Source organism: Cricetulus griseus, chromosome 2 (assembly GCF_003668045.3).
Source record: "Cricetulus griseus strain 17A/GY chromosome 2, alternate assembly CriGri-PICRH-1.0, whole genome shotgun sequence".
Lineage (NCBI taxonomy): Eukaryota > Metazoa > Chordata > Mammalia > Rodentia > Cricetidae > Cricetulus > Cricetulus griseus.
In genome coordinates this window covers 365,159,675-365,186,733 of record NC_048595.1, presented here as the reverse complement: position 1 = coordinate 365,186,733, position 27,059 = coordinate 365,159,675, and positions in this window count along the sequence as shown.

Sequence of the window (27,059 nt, the reverse complement as noted above, 5' to 3'; positions counted from 1 at the left end):
GACATTTACTGTAATAAGACTGGTGACTTCCCTAATTGCCATCAGAGAGACTTTATCGAGTAACTGATGGAAGCAGAGGCAGAGATCCACAGCCAAGCACTGGGCCAAGCTCCTGGAGTCCTGATGAAAGGGAGGAGGAATTGTACCAGCCAGGAGGGTCATGATGGGAAACCCACAGAGACACCTGACCCAAGCTCCTGCAAGCTCATGGATGCTGGACCAACAGTTAGGGAGCCTACATGGGACCAACCTAGGCCCTTTGCATGTATGTGACAGTTGTGTAGAGGGGTCTGTTTGTAAGGCTTTTAGCAGTGAGATCAAGATCTGTCCCTGGCACCTAGCTGGATTTTGGGAACTTATTCACCATGCTGGACTACCTTGCCCAGCCACAACTTGATGTTTAAGCCCATGGGAGGCCTGTCCTTTCTGAATGGAGATGGAAGAGGAGTGGATGGGGAGGGGGGTAGACAGGAGTGGGGGGGCATGGGAGGAGAGGATAGAGAGGAAACTATGGGTATGTAAAATAAATTTTAAAACATTAATTAAATAAAATGAAAAAAATGGAAAGTCAGTTATAATGTAAACTGCCATACTAACAAACCAACAGGGATCCTGTGGTTTCATAAATGCACAAGGGCATTTCACAGAATTCAACAACCTTTCTCACCCAACACTTAGCACACTTGAGCAAGAGGAAACTTCTTCCACCTGTTTAAGGCCATTCATGAAAACTCATAGCTAGCTACATGTTCACAAGTAAAAGACTGGCTGCTTTTGACAGAAGATCAGGAGAAAGTTAACATGCCATATATCTATCAGTAATTCTGTTCAACTTTCTATTAGAGGTTCCAACTACTGTAACTAGGCAAAAAAATCAATTTAAAAGATGTTGAAGTCAGAACTAAAACATATAGTTTACATTTAACCAAAATTTACCTATGCAGAAGAGTTATAGAAACCCACTTAAAAATTATCCTAAAGCCAGTAAGAAGTTACACAGGATGGCTTAACATGTGTCAATCAAGTTTGTTTCTCTACATTTTCAAAAAAATTGGAAACAAAAATTAAAGTAATAACATTGGCAAGAAACTTAACAAATAAATGTGTCCAAACAAAGGAAAAATCTGCACACTCAGAAATAGAAAATATCGCTGAGAGAAATTAAACAAGCAGTTAAGTGGGAAGCTGTATGCAGGAGTTAGAAAATTTGATGTTATTATGATGTCAATTTGCCTGAAACTGAGTCAAAAGCAATTCCATTTTAGAATCCTAGGTGACATTTTTGGCCATTTAAGTTGACATATGATGGGTAGTCCCCAAAACAATTTTGCAAAAGGAAACAAAGTTGGAAGATTAATATTGCCTGGTTTTGTAACACATCATGGAACTCAGTAATGTAAAGGTTAGTGGTACTCTTTAGACACAGACAAAGGACAGCGTCGCTGTAAATACAGAAAAGTAGATCATTGGGGGTAGAGGCTGACAGGTAAAGCAAACACATACATACCATTGATCAGCAATACATACCATTGATTAGCAATGGACAGAGACAATTCAGGAGTTACAAAGAGCTGTTTTGACAACATCAATTAACCTGACTTTTTTTCAACAAAAATGTAATACAAACTGTACCTTGCACCAGGCATAAAAAATTAACTAAGAAGCGGCCACGAGGCCAGCCTGGTCGGTCTCCAGAGTGAGTGTCAGGATAGGCTCCAAAAAAAAAAAAAACATGAAACACATCTTCTCAGCTTGTGTTAAGAAAGTATTTCTTCAATTGATACCTCAAAAACACCACTCATAGAGGAAACTGGCAAACTGGACTTCAACAAAAGTGTTATTATATGTGTACCCTAGGGAGGAGTCAGCGTGTAAAGACAGGCAAAGTGCATCCCCACACACATGGGGAAGGATGCGTCCAATCAGATGCCCTTGTTTGCTCCTCTGTTGCTGATAAAATATTAGTGACAAATAGCTCAGTGGCATAAAATGTTTATTTTGTTTTACATCTCCTGAGGCAGAGCCCATCACTGAGGGAAGTCAGGACAGGAACTCAAGGCAGGAACCTGGAGTCCTGAACTGAGACAAAGACCATGGAGGAATGCTGCTTACTGGCTTGCCTTCCCTGGCTTGCTCAGTCTACTTCTTTTCTTTTTAAATATGCTTTGAAACTCTATTGAAATAGAATTTTATCACTTCTCCACCCCTTCCCTCCCTTCAGCCCTTCCTATGGCCCCCACTGTCAAGTTGATAGCGTCTTTTTCTTTAGTTATTATTGTTACATATGTGTGGGGTGTGGGGGTGTATGCATGCACAAGTGTATATAAATACAACCTGCTGAGTTTGTTGTGGTGGCAGTATGGATATGGTTTCAAGGATGACCACTCTATATTGGAAAACCAATAAATGGGCTCATCCATGGAGAGGTTGATTGTCCTTCTCTGAGCAGTCAATAGTTACTTACCATTCTTTGATTAGTGGTAGGCACCAGTGACATTTCCCCCATCCGTGTTAACATGTACATCTATATTGCCATTACTTTGATCTTACTTACATAGCCATGTCTATGAAACACTATTTCATAGCTGAATTCCTGGCACTCAGGCTCTTGCAATCTTTCTGCCCCTTCTTCTGTAATGTTCCCTGAAGCACAGATGCAGGAGCTGTGATGTAGATGTATCTATCCAATAGGGCTGGGATCCCTATGATGTGTTTATCTCTGCATTATTCAGTTGTGGTTTTCTGTGGTGGTCTCCATTTATCATAAAGGGAGACTTTTTCAGTGAGGGATGGTAGCTACACTTGTCCAGAAAAGGTGGCTTGGGTACCTCACCCTGCTTTCTTATGCAAGTCAGGACCATCTACCCAGAAGTGACACTACCTCCATGAAGACAGTGCCCCCTCATTCATGCCCACAAGCTACTCTGATGGGGAAAATTCTTGTCTCCTCTTCCCAGGTGTGTCAAACTGATAACTAGACAGATTTCACAGCATATTTCTGAAAACGTACTGTGGCCACACAGAGAAGAACCAGATGGATAGATAGATAGATAGATAGATAGATAGATAGATAGATAGATAGATAGATAGATAGATTATTACAAATATAGTAGAAGATTTGAATATCCATTAATCAGACATTTCACTAAGGGGAGAAAACCCTGGTAAATTGCACCTGCAAGATGCTTAATATCACTATCCACTGAGGCCATTGAAATCAAGTCACAATGAGATGCTGCCACACACCTTCCACAGTGACTGAAACTCAGTTTGACTTTCACAGGTGATGAGCAGGATGTACAAGTGCTCTCATAAAGTGCTGAGACTTTCAAGATGTATAGGTATTGAATTCTTGTGAAGAATTCAAAGTTGCTTTGAAAAAGTTTCCATGATTCTTTTTAAAAGTAATTATTAGTGTTTCAGAGGGGTATACACCAAGGTGTTCATGCCAGGGCATGACTGTGGAGGTTATAGGATAACACTCAGGAGTCTATTGTCTCCTTCCCCCATACAGGAACCAAGGATCCAACTCAGGTCATCAGTTGGGTGGCAAGAGTCTTTACCTACTCAGCTATCTTGCTACCTCCTACCCCTTACTCCAGGTTTGTAAAGGAGTTCAACCTTCTGATCTCACATAGTTTGACCATTCCAATTCTTGGTGGTTCCCCCAAAGAAACAATAGCATGGATGAGCAACAGATGCTAGCAGAGTTGATACCTATTCCCAGGGTAAGTTGTTTGAAGGCAAAAGATTTTGCAAACACTCTCTTCCACCCACCTCTTTCCCATATGCCTGCCTGTGCCCTCTCTGCATGACTGTCTTCTGGCATCCTCTAACCCTTTAAACAAAGGCAGTCATTGAAACTGTGGCTGGAACATCCAGCAGGGTGCCCCACTTCATTAATGTTTATCTATCCAGTTGTTACGAGCAACCCACCAGGGCTGTCACCATCACACTGACATGTCAGTAAATCTAATGGGTGAAACTCTTGTCCCCTATGGAATCATCCCTCCACTGGAGATCCAGGCACACAGGATAAGCATGGGTTGAATTAATGCAACAAGGGACACAGTCACATATGCCATTGTTGCAAAGTAGTAAAATGTTTGGGTTTTTCAAGAAGATTGTTTAACAGCTGAATTTATTATGAACTAATACCCTTGCTCAAGTCTATTTAATGCCTGGATCATGATGAAAGAGAGGATTATAAATTATAGATGCACAAGGACATGTTTCCCAAGCACATGACCAAAAGTGGTTGACAATAGTTTAGTCTCGCAAATGTAGGTAGAGCATGGGTCAAGGCCTAGAGAAGAGCTAGAGAACAACTTCAAAAGATGATTCAGGAACACCATGAAGGACAACCTTGCTGGTTCATTTTAACATCTTTGTTTCTGCCGAAATATTTTGCTTGACACTCTCCCTACAAGATAGGCAAGGGAGAGGGAGGAGGAAGAATAACATGGATTTTAAAGAGCATCACTTTGTGTCTCCAGTGGTTGCCTCTCTCTGCAGGCCCAGCTTGCCAGCCCCTGCCAAGCCTCACTAGCTAAAATAGCCATGAACATAGAGTCTTGGCCGAGTTCCCTGGAGTGGGATATATTTTTTAATTTCATACATCATTTACAGTCTGCTGCAGTGATTATACAATATAGCATACAACCTCCTGAGAGAGGAGAGATAAAAAGAAGTGTGTGTGTGTGTGTGTGTGTGTGTGTGTGTGTGTGTGTGTGTGTGTGTGTGTTGGGAGGGAGGCGCTCCATGGCCTCACCCATGCAGAGGACTCTGAGCCTCCCCACCTCAGAAAGGGGAAACACACTTGAATCAAGGATTCCTTTGCTTCCTAGGTTTGTTTATTTCAGTGTTTCTGTAAGTTACATAATTGCAGGAATAAGCTTAATTTTTGCCTTTATATTTAGACAAGAAAAATTATTTTCTTCTAAAGCCTATATCCTAGAAGGGCACAAGCCTGAGAAGGCCGCTTGCATTCTGTCCCAGTACAGAGGGAATTAGTTCTAGCAACATGTGCATAGCCAAATGAACAGGAGGCATGGGCCATCATGTTTGTATCTGAATTCCACTTTGGGAGGAACAGTCCTGTTCAGAGTAAACAACATCATTTTCTTTTAAGTTCTTTTTTTGTCAGGGAGTCACGAGTTATGGGAGATCTTGAGTTGGTGTTGCATGAGTAACACAGAATGTTACCTGTGTAATTGCCAAAGATGCATTCATCTAGAAAACTCCTTCTCTGCACCTTAAACTCTCTGATCTGCCAGCAACATCCATGATGTACAATTTGGTGGTAGAAACAATAGTGAGAGAGGAATGAAGCTTTGTCCTTGGGTCTAGCCAAGGTTGGAGGTCTGGTCTTTAACTTCAGATCTGTTTTCCGGGGGTCTCTGCTATCTTAGCTCTTCTCCCAATCCAGATAATGAAGAGCAGGACGGCGCTTGCCGGCCGAAGTGTCCAGAGCTCCCTGGTGACTCCTACGCAGGAATGCTTTCAAGCCTGGAGTCTAGTAGGGATGGCATCACACTGGCTGACTAGAACCCGTAGCTGTCCCCAGCACTTTCTGCTGCCATGGTCAACTTCACCATTCTGAGGAGGGACCTGGTCTCCTAGGAAAGTTCCTCATCAGAAATCCCTTTGTCATCCTGTAGATGATTGACAAGCATGTGTGCCTTTTTACTATGTCTTTCAAATCTGTTGTTTTGTTTGTGTGACATGTACTGTATGTGGAAGTCAGGTGAAAGGATGGGCCATGCCCTGAGGGAGAGGAGCATAGTAGAATACATCTGAAATGAAAATAAAGAGGGGGACACTGGATCACAAAGGTTTGAGCAGGAAGTGGAGTGGTGGGGATCAGGAAGGGGAAATGATGGGGCAGGGAGAAGTGTCCAGCACATTGAGGTATGGATGAAAAGGAGACCTTGGAACCTATGATCCTGCAGCTCAAGTAACAAATATATTAAGAGGGAATAGAAGAACACATCGGTATGAAAAAAAAAACTGACAGGGCAAAGACTGAATTTAAGGGTTTAAATGGGAATGGGGTAAAAAAGAGGAGAAGTGGCAGAATTGCAGGTGGTTTCACCAAAGCTAAAGGATGTCTGAAGAAGCCTAATGAAACCCCTCTAGTATGTAAGTCAATTGAAAATATCTTTAAAGGAGTTTGAATAGAGGCATGCCACATACATAGACAATGTGGTTCTCAAAAGACATGAATGATTAAATGAAAATCTTAGTTCCAGGCACAGGGTATCTCTGTATCTCCGTACTGCCCCAGAGGCAGTCAAATCAATGTGGGCTCTTGCCATTTCTATTGGTTGTCTACCGTTTCTAGATGTCAAGACCCTATGGCTGAAGACAACGTACAATCTGGTAGCAGGGACTAGATAAATCAGTCTTGAACTGACCAGAAAACTCTTTCTTTGAAGGGTATCTTTTGGGGGGCTGCTGGGAGAGTGGGGAAGAAAAGACACCAGTGGTCTCACTCAGTGCTGGACCCATCACACACAATGTTGACTTGCCAGGCGAGATCTGTCATAGTGGAACAAGAGTGACAAGACTGCTTATGAGGTAACCAGCCACACCCTTAGTTTGATTTGAAGCCTGCCCCATGGAAGCAAATTTATGCTTGGTACCAAGAATATGGTCAAAAGCAATGATTAGAAGTCGGAGTCCCAGGGGAGGAACCCACTGATGTCATTTTTCTAAGCTGTCACGTTGTCAAACTACTCCGTCAGTATTAATATTTATGCCAATAGATCTGTGCTGCCCTCAGCCTTGACCAGAGAAGCTTCTTGTTTCTGAGGATGATGGTTAATGCAGAGACTCAGAACTGGTTACATTTCTGAGAAAAAGTGACTGTGGATGCTCAGTCACAGATGGAACATCTAAATCACCTCCATACCATGGAGATCGGGGAACATGCAAAGGGGGTGGCAGAAAGATGAGGGAGAATGATGTGAAATGCTTTCCTCTGGACACAATACCCCAATAACACGCACACACACGCGCGCACACGCGCGCACACACATACACACACACACACACACACACACACACACACACAGCAGCAGCAGCAGCTTTGGTTACATGTAAAAGATCAAGTCAGTTAAAAACTACAACACAGATGGGGGAGAAGCCACCCAGTTCCCACTAGCTAAGCAACTATCCACAGCTGATGGTTTCTTGGCAAGGAAGAGGCACTTTTCTTTAAGAATGTGGCCACTGGTAAGTTCCTCATGCTCCAAAGGGTGACCCACATTTATGCATGTATGGGCAACCCTAACTGAACTCAGTAGATTATTGGAAATCAAAAGAGGACATGAAGTTGGAGGGGACTGTGTTGTCGGGACAGGGGGTGTTTACAAGAGGCATCAGAGCTTGGCTAGAATCAAGATACATAGCATTTATGCATGGGATTTTCCAAGAATAAATAAATAAATAAATGAGATAAAATTTTTGAAGGGCAATACATTACGAAAGCACACCAGCTGACCCAATGCTCCCCAAGGACAAAGGGATTCAGTAAAAGAACTCCAACCTCTCTGGCTTCCCCACTAATCCTGTTACTGGTTATTGCAAGCTATACATTCTTCAAATTCAGAGGCAAGATTGGTATTGTAAAAGTATTGAAGCATCGTGAAGTTGGTCCAGAATTTTCTCCTTGTCAGAAAGATCTTTCATGACAGGATTCTTAGAGTTGGCTCTCTCACCTGACTGTTATTCCCTGTGGTCCTCAGCAGGCTGCTCCTAAGGGTGAAACCACATATAGTTTTGTACCAGAAAGCACTTAGCCTCATGGGAAATGTACCTCTCACCTCCTAGTCCCTAGAGAGGCCTATGCAGGGACATAGAGACAATTATCTGTCATGATCTGCAAGGCTCTTCCAGGCTTGTAACCTGGTGCTTCACAGATGGCATTCTGTTTGAAGTTTACCTCCTGTGTCCCAGTGTTCAACTTGATATTTGGATACAGTTTCTAATTCTGCATTACACTCTCCCTATTTTCCCCACAAAAGGATTTACCACCCCTTCATCTACCTCCAAAGTGTGTTTAGGTTGACAACTCCAAATGACATCTTTGCAAGAAAATATTCAGGATTTTTGACCTCTGACAACTTTCTGAGATAAGAGGGCTCTGTGCTGTTGTTGATTAGTAAGTGTAATCCTGCAGCAAAGAAGGGACAGCATGAACACACACACACACACACACACACACACACACACACACACACACACACGATGAAGATGAAGGCCAGTCATCAGGCAGCCTGCTGTTTACCTCACAGCCATGCGTTCAGGCCTATCGTTCTCATGTTCAGAGAACTCTGAACTTTCTAAGCCCAGAGCTTCTAAGGGGCGTGGAAGAAAAGGTGGTCTTTAGTTTGCTATCTCACTGGTTTAAAATAAAAGTTCTTCTTTTGTTTACCCCTGGTTAGACATGTGCCTCACTCAATGGAATACAGCAAAAGCTGAGGCAGATGATAAATGAGACTCGAACTCCCTCTATGAGTCATGAGAAAGCTGTTGGGAACCACACAGAGGCAGAGTTCAGTATTACAGTGGAGACATCTGGTCTTGGAATGGATGACCAAAGACTCATGAACAGATTTCTGGTCAGCCTGACATGGAAGGTAAGACATGTCCACTATTCCCAGGCACACCAGTCCATCTCCCATATCAGCTAACGGGCAGGTCTGATATGGAAAACCTAAACCAGAAGAGACTTGTCTCTATTTATAAATTGGCCCAGGACATCCTTGTTGACAAAGTCTTCTAGACATGCTTTAAGATGCAAACTCCCCCAAGGCCAACTGCCTGTTTCTTGTACTCTAACCGGTAGGAACCTCTTCCCCTCCAAGCTAGCAGAAATTGCTCCACGGACCCCAGTAGACCCTCACTCACTGTCTGTTTTACAGTGAGACCTCTCTGTTGCATGCTATCCTCACCTTAAGCATTTTGTCCAGGTTCGACAGTGAATAATTTGCAAGTATCCATAAAGATATTGGAATGTAGTTGGCTGTTTCCACTTTTTACTCTTTGGAGTGCCTACTACCCAGCTCCCAAATAAATCACAGAGGCTTATTCTTTCTTATGCATGCCCGTCCTTAGCTTGGCTTGTTTTCTTAACTTAAATTATCCCACCTACCTTTTGCTGCTGGGCTTTTATCTTTCTCTATTCTATATACCTTTCTTTACTTCTTACTCTCTAGCTTGCTGTGTAGCTAGGGGAATGGCCCCCTGTGTCCTTTCTCCTCCTCTTTTTCTCCTTCCTCTTTTCCTAGATTTTCCTTCTGATTTGTCTTCTCTGTCTGGCAGCCCCACCTATTCCTCTCCTGCCGTGCTTTTGGCCATTCAGCTCTTTATCAGTCCAATCAGGTGTTTTAGACAGGCAATGCACTACAGCTTCATGGAGTTAAACAAATGCAACATAAAATGACGCAACACATCTTTGCATCATTAAACAAATGTTCCACAGCATAAACAAATGTAACACGTCTTCAGCTAATACCCCACAACATTGGAGGGCCTAATAAACCAGTTGCTAAGCACAAACAAGTACTGAGTATATGAGAACCTGAATGTGGCTGGCTTGATGGCATCATAGCTGCTCTGTTCTCAGAAGGCTTTGACAGGTCGTGTGGGAGACGTTCACATGTGCAGAATTGTGGAGTCATTCTATGTCCTAATCCCACCCTGTTTATTGACTACTGGGCACTATGCAGCAGTCAGGGGAACTGTGTACCTGCTGTCCTCTGTGTTATTAGACAAGATGCCTGTTCAATAGGTGTAAGTGCCAGTGTTTACTTACTGGGCCAAGGTGACCTGATATGGGCAAGGAGAAATGAATCTTAACCAGGCATAGGTTGGAGGGGGTCACAGCAAGACTGAGGCTGTAACAAGTTTATTCCAAGTCATTAGACTTTTTGTATCCTTACCAAGAGCAGAATATAATGGTGGTTCCCGGGATCAATACAATAGTAGCTACCAGGATATATTGACATTTGCCAGCTATGCAGGGTATACAAGGTTAATGTCTAAGATCAACTGTCCTGTCAGGCCTCTATATGTTTTCCTGAGTTCTGGGCAACATAGAGAAACACAAGGCAGCCTGAATGCTTCACTGCCTGAGGGAGTGCCCAGAAGCCACGAATTCAAACCTGAAAACCTGTGGCACATGCCTGTCAAGACGGCTAGACAAGGCCAACTCCACGATTCCCTGAAAAAGAGAAGGTGAGTTAAGCACAGAGGTCACGCTAGGGAAGACTACAGGGGAGGTCATAGTTTTCCCTCTGCTCTAGCCAAGACATCTAGAGAATGTTCTGTAGAATGTTATATTTCCAAATAGTGGTTTAAGAATTAGCTAAGGTAGCATCAACAAGGCTCATAGCTTTGCTTTAGAACAATTGGCTATTATCTGCATTATTTGCTATTTTAGCACACTTGCAAACTTTACATTTTGTCTACCAGAAGAATTCAGTTTGCTTCTGATGACCTCCTCATGACTGACTCACGTAAACACAATAATAATAATAATAATAATAATAATAATAATAATAATAATAATAATACAAGGTTCCAAGAGGCTATGTGATCTTCTGTAGCTCAGTGAATCTGCAATGCTCCTTAGCCATGGCATTGCTGTGATTGACACTTGGAATTCTCACTTAGTAACCATGGAGCTGGGTTGCTGTAAGGTGGTTAAACAGAATGATGAAACATGTCCTCTGACTGGAAGTTGAGTGCTAGTCTGTCATACAAGAAGTGCTTCACTTCCATACTCTATGAAACTGCCCCTGACCCTCCTTTGACTTCAGAATTTTAACCTTTGAAGGCCAATTGAGGAGAGCTCATAATTGACAATGAAATAGAAAAATGGGTGTGTGTGAGACAAATCAAAACAAAGCATCATCATACAGAAAAATCTCACTGTCACTCTGTGGCCTCCTGTGTGTAGGAAGTGTCATTTCGAACCATCTCACACTTTCCCCAGACTCATTCCTCTAATTTGTACTGCTTGGGCGCCTGATGATCCATCCACATTTTAATCAGCCAAGAAAAGCACCAGCTGCTGTCCCCCCTGGTCCCCGGAGTCCTGTAGGGTATGCATCTCTTCCGAAGCGTTTTCTTCTCTACGGCCCCAATGCCAGATGCTCAAGTCTGTTGTCGAACTCTTAGCTGTTAATTTTTTTCCCTGGGACTTAACTTAAGGCATCTGAGTCACAGTTACTTAGTCCTCAAATCATCAGCAGAGTCTCATGACATCTAACTCTCCATTAGGAAGCAGGAAGCTCCCACAGTGTCGCTCTCTGCTGAGTCATGGCTGGCTCTGGATCTACACTGCTTTGACCTTGGAGATCCTTTTCCTATGCTCAAAGGAAAAACAGAGGGGCATTTACAGGTGGACAATGAATCCCTAGTCTCCCCCCTGAACTGCAAGAATCTGCCCCCATCCCCAGTTAGGGGTCCATATCAAACCTCAGGTAAACTTGCCCTTGTGAACTAATGTCTGTCATCTGATTGTGTCTTATTTAACCAGCACGAAGAACCCCCATGTAACCACAGAAGGACTTATGGGTGGCACAGGATTTTGCCTGTCTTTTACTGATACCTACTTACTTAGTAATCCCAAATTCCACCATGCAGCTAAGTCCACTACTGTATATACACTGGGTATAGACAGGATTTTATACCATGGTCTTTGTGAAGGGAAACAGAGAAGGAGTGGATCTGGGGATGTCGTGGGGGGACTAGGAAGAGTGGCAGCAGAGGAATTAGCAGTAGGGATGCAATGTATGAGAGAAGAATAAAGGGGATAAAAGCAAGATCAAAGATCTAGATGTATGCTGTGACCAAGCAATAGAAACAGGAGATTGCATCTAAGCAAAGAGGAAAAAATTTCAGGATAACAGTTAAATAAGTAGTAATACAGACAAACGGCTTGACTTCAGGCCAATAAAAGAAAGGGTTTGAGGACACATTATTTTGGAGCTTTGCGTGTGTGTGTGTGTGTGTGTGTGTGTGTGTGTGTGTGTGTGTGTGTGTGTGTTTCAGCAGCAGAGAGTTTAAACTGTGCTGTCCCATCACAGAAGCTCAATATAAACGCAGCAAAATAGAGATCAGCTCTCCCCAGACATACCCTCCTCACCGACCTGCGCCAAGAGCCCCCCTCCACCTGTACTAATTCCTAACTTTCTAGTTCCTGCCAGACGTTCACTTAGTAGCTGCTAATCAGCATCTGAAACCATCCCTTGTAGGAACAAGTGTTTACCAATTTTTAAAACCAGGAAAGTTGTACTAGATACAGTTTTCAACCAAGCCTGCAAAATGCAACATTGGCATGACATTGTTTCAGTATAGGTTTTATTTTTTCAGCCTACATAAGCCTCATGTCAGGAAAGAGGAGGTGATGAAGGATAACACAGTGTAGCAGCAGGCAGGTCAGTAAGTTAGCCGTGTCCTGGAACTGACTCAACTATCACGGTAACCGCTCAGAAGGACACAGCAGCCAACTTCACTTTCCTGACAGGGATTTCTACCTCACTGAGGGTCTGCCTGTCTCTAGTGTGGAATGCGGAGTCCCAGCCTCCCGATGTGGTTCAAGAGTGTGGCCTTACTTCTCTGTGCAGATGTCCTCTTCTTTGTCTCAGAATCTCTGGACACTGATTTCAATGGCATGTGTGAGGAGGCTGAGGTAAACTCTCAAATCACTATTTAACATCAGAATGGTAAACCCTGATTTAGTATTTTCAACTTAGACTCAGGGGCTTCTGTCAGACAAGTCAGGGTGATGATGGCTGGACTTTTAAATTTTTATGTAATATTTTTGTTTATTCTTTGAAAACAGTGGATAAAATATATCCTGATCGTGTCCATCGTCATTCTCGAGCATAACTCCCTGTAGCCCCTATTGATGAACTTTATTATGCTGTAATGTTTTTACTGAAAATAAAGTTATTTTCATACAGTATATTCTGAGCATGGTTTCCCCTCCCTCATCTCCTCCCAGATCCTCTCTACTCCTCACCCTCCCAACTCCTTGTCTTCTTTCTCTTCCTCTTAAGAAAACAAAGAGGCAAATAGAAAATACAAACAGGTAAATAAAAATGAACAAACTAACAAACAAACTATGGGGAAAAAAACAAAGAAAAACCGTGAGTAATGCACACACACACACACACACACACACACACACACACACACACACACGCGTGTGCGCGCTATAAAAGCACAAAATTGGAGTTCATTTTTTGTTAGCCGCCCACTGCTGGGCATGGTACCTGCCCTTTTACTCAGTGAAACTCCCTTGGAGAGATTATTTTTTCCTTTGTAGTGGCTGTTAATTGGAGATAGCTTCTTGATTAAGAATGGGAATTCTCTTGTCTACTACTTCTCGATACTGGCACTCTGTTTTGGACCTGTGCATTCCCTGTGCATGCTGTCTGTCACAGTCTCTGTTAGTTCATATGTGCATCCATCCTGCTGTATCTGAAGACACTATTTCCTTAGTATCATCCATCTTCCTCTGGCTCTTACAATCTTTCTGTCTCTTCTTCCACATAATTCCCTGAGACAGATATAATGAAGACAATCCAATCTCTAACTGTATATTCTATTTTCTCTTCCTTTGGAGATCACCCCTCCCTACTAGTCCTTTATTCTACATCTAACCTCTGTGGTTATTCAGATAAGAATAGCATGCCTATTGAAGACTTACAAGTTAACATCCACATATAAGGGAAGACACACCATGTTCATGTTTTGGGTCTGGATTATCCTCACTCAGGACATTTTCTAGCTCCATACACTCACTTGTGAATTTTATGATTTCATTTTTTTCTTAAACAGTTCCATTGTGTAAATGTATCAAATTCTCATTATACATTCCTCTATTGATATGCATCTAAGATGTTTCCAGTTTCTGGATATTATGAATAGAGCTGCAACGAGCATGGTTGAGCAAGTGCCTCTGTTATAGGATATAGAGTTCTTTTGGTATATGCTCAAGAGTGATAAACCTGGATCTCGAGGTAGATCTATTCCCAGCTTCCTGAGGGGCCACCACACTGATTTCCATACTTGGCTGTACAAGTTTGCACTCCCACCAGCAATGGGTGAGTGCTCCCCCTTCTCACTAGCATGAGCTGTCATTTGTTATTTTCATCTTGGCCAGTCTGACAGGTGTAAAATGAAATCTCAAAGTACTTTTGATTTGCATTTTCCTGATGACTAAGGATGTCATTCTTTAAATGTTTCTTAGACATCTGTGTTTCATCTTTTGAGGATTCTGTTTAGACTTATACCCCGTTTTTTAAATAGGTTATTTGTTTCCTTGATGTCCCGTTCCTTTTAGTTTTTTATCCATCTTAGATATTAATCCTCTATCATAGGTGTTATTGGTAAAGATCTTTTTCCATTCTGTAGCTTGATTCTTTGTCTAGAAGATGATGTTCTTTTCCATATAGAAACTTCTCAGTTTTGTGAGTCCCTTTCGTTGATGATTGTTCTTAGTGCCTCTACTGTCAGTGCTCTGTTCAGAAAATTTTTTCTTGTGTTAATGAGTTCAAGACTATTCTCTGCCTTCTCTTTTATCAGATTCTGGGTTGTTTGGTCTTGTGTTGAAGTTCTTGATACATCTGGAGATGAGATTTGTGCAGGATAGTAATTACGGATCTGTTTGCACTCTTCTACATGTAGTCATCCAGTTTGACCAGCACCATTTGTTTAAGACATTGTCTTGTTTTTCAGTGTGTATTTCTGTCTTTGCTAGATCTTCTATTCTATTCCATTGATCAATGTATCTATTTTTACCTCAGTACCATGCTGGGTAACATAGCTCTGTAGTACAACTTGTTATCATAGATGGTGATGCCTCTAGCAATTCTTATATTAGGTAGTTCTTGAGAGGCAATTGAGCTCACCTGTGTGTTCAGCAATGCCTCAGCCCTGCCTGAGCTTACCAATAACTCCTAGGCTGTGTTGGTGCTTCAGAAATCCCTAGAAAACCAACAGTGAGATATCTTCTAGGGCTTTGCCATGAGTTGAAGGGATTTCTGAAGCTTTGATTATACTTTCACCATTGAGTGATGGTTGCCACTCCCGCTTTCTAGCTGAAGACAGCAAAACTCAGAGAATGTTAACAAGATGCATAAAGCATAAAACTGATCACTGGGTCAGCAAGGACACTTCTCAGGCTGCAAGGAGGATGAAGAGGAGAGGGAGAAAAGTTGCAGAAGCCAGCACCTGCTCTGCAGGCCACCATGTTCTGCAGAGTTATTTTACTTGAAACAATAATGCTTTGAATTGTGGTAGTGTTTAATTCAATGGGGACTTGATTAGAATGACTGATCTTCACTCAGTTGTGTTGCTTCTGGCATCCAACTCCATCCTGAATTGAATTTCTGCCTCACTGATTTCTTCCCCTCAGCAAGGCCACTGGGTGTGATTTGGGCCTGATCATTTCTCTGTGTCTTTGCTTTTCTGATTTGTAGGTTGGCAGGTGCACACTTTCAGCACATTGGAAAAAGTGTTTTTTTCCTGAGGAAGGCGCTGAAGTCAGCTAAGCTGCCATTCCCTGGTGACACATCTTTCTTTTCTGTTTGGTTTCAAGGCTTATTGCCCAGTAGTTGATGTAAAGATAGAGCATGAAGGGTGTTTACAGGTGTGCTTAATTTACTTATTCCATTCATGATTTGGTATGGTTCCTCAACGAAACTCTCTTCAGATCTAAATAAATTTATTAAACAGTACTTCTAGGACAATTGACTATGATCCAAAAATCCATTATAAATGTTAGGCTTTCTTCAGTGAAGACAAATTGAGTTGTTGTCATGGCTGTATCTCTACCTCTCTGTACCAAACTGAAACTCTGTCTACCAATTAGTCCTTGTCTCTACGGGTACATCAAAGGTCCTGGCTAATATGTTGTTTGCTTTTTCTAAAACCTGATCTTAGTTTTCATTTGAGAAAGGACTCAGCCACCTTTTCTAGTCCATTTTTCTTTACAGTAGCCTGCTTTGCATCAAGAATCCTAAACACTTTGCAACTCCTGGATAATACTAAGCAGTCTCCATCTTATAATCTGTCTATGTGGTAGCTTGATTCTGCTAAGGGTTTAATTCCATCTCATGGTATCTTTTACTTTTATTGTGAATTATTTTTATGATTTTTTTCTTTTTTTCATCTTTTTATGCATACGTTTCTTTTTGTAATCTCTCTGTTATTTTCTTAAATTGCTCATAAACATTTAGCTACCTACTGTCAGAATTTTTATCAATATTTAGATTTCACCTCCCTACACCCTGCCCTCCAACATCCATCACCTCTCACCTCTCACTTCAGAACCATCTGTGAACTCACTTTAGATATATGTGAATTGCCTTACTCAACAATATGATTCAGAATCAACCATAACATTTACTGGGTTGTTTTGCTTGGGATGCACCATTTTTTGCATATGATGACTTTTCCTTTATTGTATTGATTTTGAGTTTTGCAACAGTAAATTTTGGGTACACCCTCTAGAAAGAGTTGTGGTATACAGCTTATTCCTCTTAGATGTTGTCATTCTCTAGGGTAGCTAGTCTTCAGTATTTGATGAGGGACTGCAAAAGGCCATTTGTCATATTGTTATGTCCAATAGTGTCACTGAAGACTGAATTCTGTGTGTTTAATTCAAATAAATTAGTTGTTACAATGTGTATAATTAAAACATTCTTAAAATTGGGGCAAGCGCTAGAATCTTCTACTGTTTCTGCATGTTGCTTCTCTTCATGTCTAGCATAGCAATCAAATGGTATTTACTATTCTTGATTTATTTTATTGTTAGGAGGTTATACATTCGCTTGCAAGTTGTTACTGGTCTCACTCAAAATTTCAGCATAACTCTTTGACTTAACAGATAAGTTAACATGTAAGTTAATTCATTCTTACTCTATTTTTCTCCTCAGTAGTGAAGATTATAGTTGAGTTTACTGTACCCTATCTGTGTGTCACTGATGCGAAATGACATTGGTCTTGTTTTTTAATTATGATTCATATGACTTACAAATAATCAAAAACAACAACTTTTGTTTTCGTTGTTCTAGATAGATGATACTGATCTTGGCAACTGTCCTTTCTTGCAGCTTATTCTGGTTTTACTGTTTCTTCTTTCTAAAAATATATTCTCTTCTTTTCTTAGAGGTTTGGGTAACGTTTACACAACAAATCTCTGCCTGGAGACCTCATCACTTAACACATGCTATTAAATGATAAATGTAGCTGTGTATTGGAATTCACAAGTAAAATTATTTTCCTTCATGTCCAGGTTAAGTATTAACCCATTGGGGTTTAACTCCAGCAGACTTTACAAGCCTTGTAGTCTTTCTTATTGATGCAGTTGAACTTTAATAAGAAGACTTTCAACAGTGTTTTAAACCATCAGTTCAACTCTGTTTAGTAAGTTTCACTCTGCACTGATATACTATGCAAAGTTGTTTAGCATATAATTCCCCCATAAACCTTGAGAACTAGATGATTCTTATCTCAAGAAAATAAGGAAAATGGAAACAGGCAGCTTTATGAGACTTGGCATTGATGGCAGATTCAAATTGCAGTCTGTCTGTCTCTAACATCAGTCTGTCTATTTCCAGTGTCAGTCTGTCTGACTCTAATGTCTTTCCCTTGTCTACTTGGGATGATTAGTATTAATGGTCAACTTGATTGAATCTGGAACCACATGGAGGACAGGCGTCTCCATCTTGATTATGTTAACTGAGTTACGAGGATCAGCTCACCTCGAGTGGCATCATCTCCCCATTAAGAGCCATGATGATGTAAGCAGTGAAGGAGAGCTGGACAGCAACATGCACTCCTCCAACCCAGTTTCCTCATTGTGGGTGCAATGTGACCTCAGCTCCAGCTCCTTTGGTTTCCCTACCATGATGGTCTTTACCCTTGAACTGTGATTCAGAATAAACTTCTTCTACATTAGTTCTCTTTGCCAGGGTATGCTATCACAGTATCAAGAAAAGAAACTGTGACTGGATGACTCAGTGGTTAAGTGCAGTGCTCTAGCTTATCTCCCAGAGAACCAGGGTTTTTTTTTTTTCCCCTACACTGAAACCTTCTGTAACTTTAGTTCCAGGGGATCCAGTATCCTCTTCTGGCCTCTGTGGGTACCAGGCACATACATAGTGTGTAGACATATGTGCAGGCAAAACACCAATATACAAAAATTAACAAAATACAAAAATTAAATAAAGCAAAACTAAGACATCATTGTTCCCATCTCAAGCTTTAGAATCACTTCACCTCTTCCAGAGTTGGACTTTTGTACAGCGCATGACCATCTTCCCCAGTACAGACTCATGAACACAGCACGGCCACTAACAACAAGCAGGGAGAGGAAAGATGCAGATGATGCAATGAAAACTCTACGCTTGTAGACTGATAATAACCACCATACATGGTACAGCACAACCGAACAAGGTATGGCCTAAAGGTTATAAGTATAGTGAAGGAAGTTCTAAGACTGATAGTGACCACACACACACACACACACACACACACACACACACACACACACGGTGGGAGGAGGCGCACACACATACATACATACATACATACACACACAGGGTAGGAGGAGACAGACACACATACCACACACACAGGGTGGGAGGAGGCATACATACATGCATACACACACAGGGGTGAGAGGAGACACACACATACATATTGAGTGTGGGAGAAGGCACACATACATACATACATACATACATACATACATACACATACATACACAGGGTGGGAGAAGACACACAGACAGACACACAGACACAGACACAGACAGACAGACAGACACACACACTATCCAGAGGCCTTGGAAGGAGGACCAGCAGGCAGTGTGTCCTCGGCACTGTTAATGCAATGTTAACTGAAATGCAATCCAAGACGCTATTCCCCATTTGGAAATGAATTTATGGCCACTGCAACTAGAATTTATGGGTTATGTCACAAACACTGTGTGAGCCCCTGAGCTGGTGTGTGCAGTCAGCATTTCAAACACCCTGAAGCACAGACCTGATACGTCCCCCATGTCTGCTGTCAAGCGAGGAGCAAAGGCTCAGCTCAGCATAGCTACAGAGTCCTTCCCATAGCTCCACCACAATCTTTTAGAAGCCAGTGTGTTTGAGAAATGGACCTGCTATGGGGGAGTTTTTTCTGTCCTGTTCTATAAGCAAAAGCAACTAGATCTCTTCTCTGGAGTTCTCCACTCTTCTCAGTCAGAACGCCATTCTGTTTTGTTTTGTTTTTTCCCAGAATATGCAGACTCATCAACATTGAAGCTCAGCATCAAGAAGTGTCTTCCGTTAGAACCCCTCCCTTCATTAGCCCCTAGACGCTCTTAGGTTTTATATTTCTGAGTTGTTTTCTAACCCAAGCCACTGACCCTTTCAGCCAAATTGGATGAGCTTCTCTTCCAAGCTGAGAATCCAGAGCTGGGGCCAACCACTCAGAAACAGAAACACCCTGCTTTGGCCAGGCTTGTGGGGACAAGGACAGATGGGTGGCCACAAGCAGAAATTGGAGAGGCAAGGACAAGGAGGTTAGTGGTAGGCAGGTGCTGGGACCAAGAGCTGAGGAACAGACTCCCTGCTGTGGGGTGGGTAGCTGGGGACAGGTGGCTGCAGATGAGGGTTTTGGAGACAGGTAGAAGCCTGTGTGGAGATAGGGGTGGAGCCTCCAGTGTGTTTCTGAGTGTGCTGTCCGTAATTATAATTTTCTCTTCGGTTATTTTTTTTAACAGACTCTTGCTCCATGAATAAAACATATTTACAAAGGACAATGTGCCAGCTGTCTCTCTGCAACAAAACTCTTAAGAGAGGCAACTTAAGGAACTTTGTTTTGATTCATAGTTTGGTTTAGTTTAGGCTGCAGTCCATGAAGTCATGCTGGCAGGGGCTTGAGACCACCATTCACACTGTGTAACCTGAGAGAGGGGGAAGGAGAAGGAGGGAGGGTGGAAGAGAGAGAGAGAGAGAGAGAGAGAGAGAGAGAGAGAGAGAACATCAATTCTCAGCCAGATGTCTCCTTTTTATAAAGTCCTGCAGTGAGAAAGTGAGGATGGGCTCTCCCATCTCAGTCATCAGAATATGGGAAATCCCTCACAGACCTGAGAGACTGGTCTCCAAGGTGATGCTACATCTGACCAGGGTCTATCCAGGAGGCCCTGGTGTCCTTGTGGTATTGGGCTATGAACATTCTTCTCTTCAGGAGGGTAGACTTTAACTGTCCCAACTTTATTTCACTGAAACTCTCTGTCACCATTGTACGGGCTCCACTAGCTCCTTCTGCTTCCCCTGAAATGATTTTCTCTTTTCCATTTTATAAACCAGATGCCAGGAAACATTTGATTCACTCCTAGACACAATAACAACTATATCTACCTATACATCCTATTTGTAGCCTATTTCACAGTCTCTCCCTTCACCACTCAACATATTAAGGGTGGTTTGCCATGGCGGAGTAGGTGAATGAGACAGAGGGGATACCCTTGCAGAAGAGGGTGATAGGCGAATAATTGGCAATTCTGATTTGCAGCAAGGGAGCCTGTAAGTCAGGGGAGAATGCTGTCTGAGATGGTGGAATAGATTAGAAGAGGCATTAACATGCCTAGTATCCTGGCTCCCTTTAGGAGAAATGCAAGAGGAGTGTGGAGCAGAGTGCACACCACCATGTAGGACTAATGGTGTGTGCCAGAGATATCTGTGTTGCCTCTCTAGGCTTAAACATGCTGTCTAGACACATTAGGCTCCACACTCCTCTCCCAACTCCTCAGCACTGAGAGCTGGAGAGGCTCACAGGGAAGCTGTCTGCCACTCTCTCATCAACGAACAGAGATTCAGAGACACTGGGAAGTGACAAGAAATATGAGGCTCTGCCTCATGGAAAATTCCAGAAATGGCCCTATAAGGATTCAGACAGCGGCAGAAGGCAGCTAAATGGAAGGGGAGCACAGGAGAGGTGAGGTGCTTCTCTGACTCCCATCTGCCTTGGGGCCTCACAGTAGAGAGCAGGAGGCTGAGGGTGGGAGAGGAAGAGCTCATCTATCTAGTCTTCATTCTGACACCCTCCCTCCCACCCCCACCGCTGTGGCTTCCCTCTACTGTCCTGCCACTTTGTGTTAAGCGAATTCCAACTGTTGGGTATGACAACTTGTGAGGCTGATTATTTTATTTTTTAAATTCTTCTACTGTGAGGACATATGCAGTGTGCATATGTGTGGCGTATGTATACACATGTGTGTGCTCATGACAAATAGGACTGCTTTGGGAGTCCTTCTCTAGTATCCTCCTCCTTATTTCCTGAGGCAAGATCTCTCTTGCCTGTGCTTAACCTACAGCTTGTGCATTTTTCTGGTTAGTCTGGCCTTCAGCAAACCCCACTGACCCTCTTGTCTCCATGCACTCCCCTGCTCCTATCTCCTGCCCCTGTGCTGGGGTTGCAGTGTTCATAGCCCCATGCATACACACTCCATCCCCTGCACCTGGGTCCTAGGATCCGACTCTGGTCCTCATGATTTTGTGGTAAGCTTCCTAACCACAGAGAAATCTCTCCAGCCCCCTAGTATGGGATCTAAAAAAGCTCTGTGCTCCCTCTGTATACATGGTATGGCCTGGTCAGCACACAGCGGCGGCACCCTAACTACTGCTGAGGTCCTGAAGCCCATTCTGACAGGAGGAGGTGGAGGCCTAAATACTCTGCGAGTGTCATCCACACCCTTACAAGCAGAGTTTTGGAAGGATGGTCACTGGGTGGAAGGGTGGTCACTGGGTGGAAGGGTGGTCACTGGGTGGAAGGGTAGTCACTGTGAAACAGCTTTGATAAGTTCTTGCACAAATCTGTAGTGTCATTTTATTTCTTAAAAAAAAAAAAAGAACTCCATCTAGAATCAAGCCAAATCTCATCTGTAAAGTAGAAAGACATGGTGCTTGCTTCAGTCTGATTCTAAAATACAGAAACGGCTTTGAACTCTCCAGATAGCTCTCAGTTCAGTAACCACAGTATTCAAGGGACAAGTAAGAAAGGAAGAAAGAAAAAAATACAAAACTAAAAAAAGCCATGGCTGCCTTCTTATAGCGGGGGCAGGGGGCTCTGTGACCTCATCAGCATTGCTGTGTCCCTGTCCACAATGTGTAGCTGCACAATTGTTCTCTTTGAACTGTTCAGTTTGGAGCTGCCTTTGGCTCCACACCCATCCCCATAGCCCTGCTGTGGCACCAGGCTGGCCTCGCTTCATTCTTTCTGTTGTATGTCCTATAGTCCTGGAATATGAAATGCAAATATTCTCAAAGGACACACAAGCTCTCCATGTATGGGAAGAGAATGTGGGGGTTACCACATGACTGCAGACACCAGGGGATTGAAACAACAACACTGTGCAATCTTTCAATAGGGTTTTTGGCGTAATGCCCCTGCCTTGTCCCACCAGCTACCCCTGGCTCCAGGACAACTACTGATACTGACTCTCACTCCTGAAGCAGAGAGAAATCGGGAGATTCCTCTTCTGGGCTCCAAAGTGAAATCCTCCTCCCAAAGCAGAGGAGGGCATTGGCCATGCTGTGTGCCTCCTGTGTGAAAGCAATGTATTCACCATCCTTCCTTGTGACATGTCACCCGGGCTCCACACCATGGTCCAGTCGGGCAGAAGGACTGATGCTGAGTGTGTGGGTACTAGTGTACTGAAAAATAGGTTTCTCCCTGTAGCATCTGGATTCCACTATGAGAAAAGTTGTGTGTCCATCCAGAAACCTATAAAACTAATAATGGGGCACCATTTCCTGAGCCTGTGCCAATGGCATGTACCCTCCATACAGTCCATGGAGACCTAGGCTAGCCACTAAAGATGCCTGGGGTCTCTTGTGGAGGAGAAGGGGAGGTCTGGGTGGGGAGTCATTCTTGGAAGAAGTGGATATTTCTAGATAAGCTCCCAGCACGTGGCAAAGTATTTGCCTATGGGCCAGTCTGATGGACAAATTTCAGAACTGAGGTTTCCTCTTCTCAGATAACTCCAGCTGTGTCAAGTTGAATTTCAGAAAATCAAAACAGGCTGGGCAGTGGTGGCACACACTTCTAATCCTAGAACTCAGAAGGCAGAGGCAGGCTGGTCTCTGAGTTTGAGGCTAGCCTGGTCTACAGAGCAAGTTCCAGGACAGCCAGGGCTACACAGAAAAACCCTGTCTCAATACATATATATATCAAAACAGTATCATTTTAGTCTCTCCTATCCTCCATTCCTTCCTTTTTCTCCCCCCTCCCCTGTTTTTCTTCTCTCACTCTCCTCCTCTCCCCTCTTTCTCTCTTCTCTCCCTTTTCAGTGTATGAATATAAAGCAGAAACAACCCCCACCTCACACACCAGAAGATGTTGACCAATGAATCTGCTGACTTGTTTAATAGCAGAGCCAGGAAACAAAAGCATCTGCTCTGTGAACCTGTCTGTGTGAGCCTGTCTGTAGGATGGTGTTGTAGCAGCTCCTTGTCTGGCTGAGCAATACACTGAATTGGGATAAGCTGTCGGAGTAGTGTGCTGTGGCCATATTCCTCTCAGGTGCTTTGAAAAGTAGATTTCCAAGTAGGCAGTCAGATAATCTTCTGCTGGGAAAAGAGCTTGGACTTGGACATGCATTTTTGTCAACAGTTGCCTTCTGAGTGATGTTCATGGTAATGCCTGTGTTTGGCTCCCCTTCACCTGTCACCGAACCTTCAGGAGGCCACACTCATCACCATGGCACTGATGAAGGCTCTGGACCAAGGCCATGTTTCCAGAGAAATTCAATGGCAAACAGTAGAGGGAAGAATCCACTAGCATGTTTAAACTTGTGTAGACATTGCTATGAAGGAGATGTGGGTCCTGGGCCTGGCCAGGAAGATTACCCAAATCAGAAAGGCCAGAGAGACGCGAACCCACATAGATCAGTGAATCCTGTTTATGTTGCCTTAGTATTAAGGAGGAAGTGAGTGTGGGTATGTCCTGCTTTGCTTCAGTTGTTTAAAATAAAAGCAGCCCAGGCTCTCTGACCTGTGAGATCCACCAGATGAGTGAGATCCATCAGTGTCAGAAAGTTCTTACCCATGCCCTTGATGCCCTGATGCACCCACCTCTATACCCAGTCAGGGGCAGCGTTTGCCTACACAACCATGTCTCCATAAGCAGTGAACCCCAAGGCTGATTAAGAATCTCCACAGGAGGTGTGACTACAGCATGTGCAGCCTGTCACTTGCCTTGCAAACTTTCTGTCAGTAGTGGAAAACTAGGACTTCAGAAACTTAGTGTTCAGACTTAACCTGCCCTTGCAAAAAACAAACAAACAAACCAAAGTCTTTTCAGGACTCTGTTCATCAGTTAAGGAAGTTACACACTACACTACACACACACACACACACACACACACACACACACACACACACACTGAGAGAGAGAGAGAGAGAGAGAGAGAGAGAGAGAGAGAGAGAGAGAGAGGAGGGAAAGAAGGATAGAGAAGCTACCTCCTTATGCGGTCATGGGATAGAAGTATTGGGCATCCTCAGAACATCACAATGTCCCAGTGACCTTTGGACTTCCAGTCAGTGCTGTGACCTGAGCCTCTAGAGCTCATCTCTCCTGCCTGGGTCTGGGAACTTTGTTCACCAGAATCAGCAAGGTCCTGAGAGGAGGCAAGGACAAATGGTGAAAAAAGACACTTGCTGCCTGCCTCAGGCTCCTGCACAAGTTTCCTGTGTGGGGTCAGAAGGAACCTCTTCATACATGCAGAGAGAGCACCCTCACAGGCACAGTTTTGGTCCATTCCCACATGCCTCACAGAGAGATCCCCCTGGAATTGGGGTGTCACCTTACAAAAAGTAGAGTATTTGAACATTGACTATCACCAGACAAGCTTGCCGTGAAGTCTTACCTGTGCGTATGACACATAAAGATGATATTCCACTGTTGTTGTTAAAGGAGAAAATCACTCTCACTTATTAATGAAGTCAACTACACCTTTCCGGGCATGAAAAGCAAACAATGAAAGTACAAATATTGAAAATCATCTCCGTTATCCTTTTGGTGCCTTTCCCAACCAGGCTTGCACCAGCTTAGAGCTCTTGGGAAGCAGGGGCCTCTGCACTCAGCAGTACCAGTGGCAAGAGGAAGCGGAAGTTGTTACCAGATGACACCTGTGCTCTCGGACCCAGACAGTAAAGGAGCTGGAAAACAGCAACAGGAAGGTTTATGGCCCTGGACAGGGGTCTCTGCTTCAGGCTTCACTCTTCACTGTGTAAGATCCAGTTGATAAGGAACACCTGGCAAAGACCGTTCCCAGGAAGTCTCTTCATGTCCAGGGTGGTTTTATTGGCCCTTCCATGGATAGACGCAGAGTCCATCAAACATCCTGCGGGTTGTCATAGCTAAGCACCCCACCCTGCTATGGCTGGGCAGTCTTCTCAGCCCCTTGTGAATAAATCCTCTTTCTGCAGAAGGTTCCTTGTACTCCATTGGCCTTTACAACCACTTTTCCTGCAATACAATGGATGGTGCAGTGAATTGAGAGATATGTGAGGTCCATCCAGCCAACCAACAAAGAATACAGCCCCAAAGAGCTTTTAGCTATGAATCCCACTCTCCACTCTCAGCAGTAGTGCAAAGGCAAAATAAGACAAGTCCAGGACTGGGAGGATTTATTTCCCACAGCTTTGGGTCTGGCTCCAGAGACTCCCTGTAGCCTAGAAGTTCTACTTCTGGGGACTACAACACTTCTAGTCTACTCAGCCCACATTAGTGTGGACTTTACAAGCATAGTAGCTGAGCCTCTCAAAAGGCACCCGCTACTAACAGGGGCCAGTAATGATGGGGAGGAAAGTAGAGGGTTGAGTGAGTGAATTATAAAATTATTCAGCCCATACTCTCTGTAAGGAGGATGGATTTGGGTCAGCCTCCAAAAATCCATGTTGCTGTCTCTGAAGTGTTCTTGAAAGCTAACAGAGCTGCCTACCTTGATTAGAAAGGACACCCATGCACTCCCAGTCTTCCCTCTGTACCACCCTCCTTCCCTCAATCTTTGCACAGTGCAAAGCACTCTGGGAAACAAGCTGCCACTGGCTAGATCCCAATATGTTTACATTTACTACAAGTGGTAAATTCATCAGGAAGGATTTAAAGCTGCTTTATTATAAGATCACAAGACAAGGAGATAATCTCCCTGAGCTACCTGCAGTTTCAATTTGCATATGATATTGGGACCCAAGTTAATCTGCAAATAAAAGCAATATAAATGCAAAGCTGTGATATTTACTTAGGGAAAAAAAGAAAGATCACGAATCTCCCTTGTCTCAGAATTTATGAAATTTCCAAAGTGTCATGAAACATAAGTTTCATGACTTGTATCTGATTGAGAAGTCACTTAGCCTGTCCTACTGTGACTTTATCTAGGTTACTGTCAAAACTAAGGGTTAACACATTCTGACTTTTAAACTTAGTTGTCACTAACCAAGGTCTCTTCCCTTTGTAACAGCTATCTAAAAGAGAGGGCATTTTTTTCTATTTATAGAAACAAAATAAGCAGGCTCAAACATAATAACCTAAATACAGAAAAATTCCATCCTTAAGGATAAAGCGTTTCTTATAATCTAAATTTGTGGTTGACTACAAAAGATCCATGTTTGCCCGACACTGCAGGGCAGCTGCTCATATGAACTCACAGTGGTTGTGCCAGCCCAAATCTTGTCATGGGGAGGAAGTCTTTCACGCTGGTGGCAAGTCCCACCTCCAACAGAGTGTCTGTTGACAGCTGATAGTTGCTGGGAGAATGAGAGTCTGTTTGCTTTAAGGCTGCATGGGCCCCGGTAAGTCAACTGTACTCCTGTGGAAGGTGACACAGCCAAGAGCTAAGAAGCAGCACCAATGGGACTTGCCGGGTAAGATGATGATGAAGGGGGAGAAGGAGGAGGAAGAGAAGAAGGAAGAAGAGAAAATGATGACAAAGGGATGAACAAGGAAGGGTGAGTGGATCTGGGGAAGCTAGAAGAAGG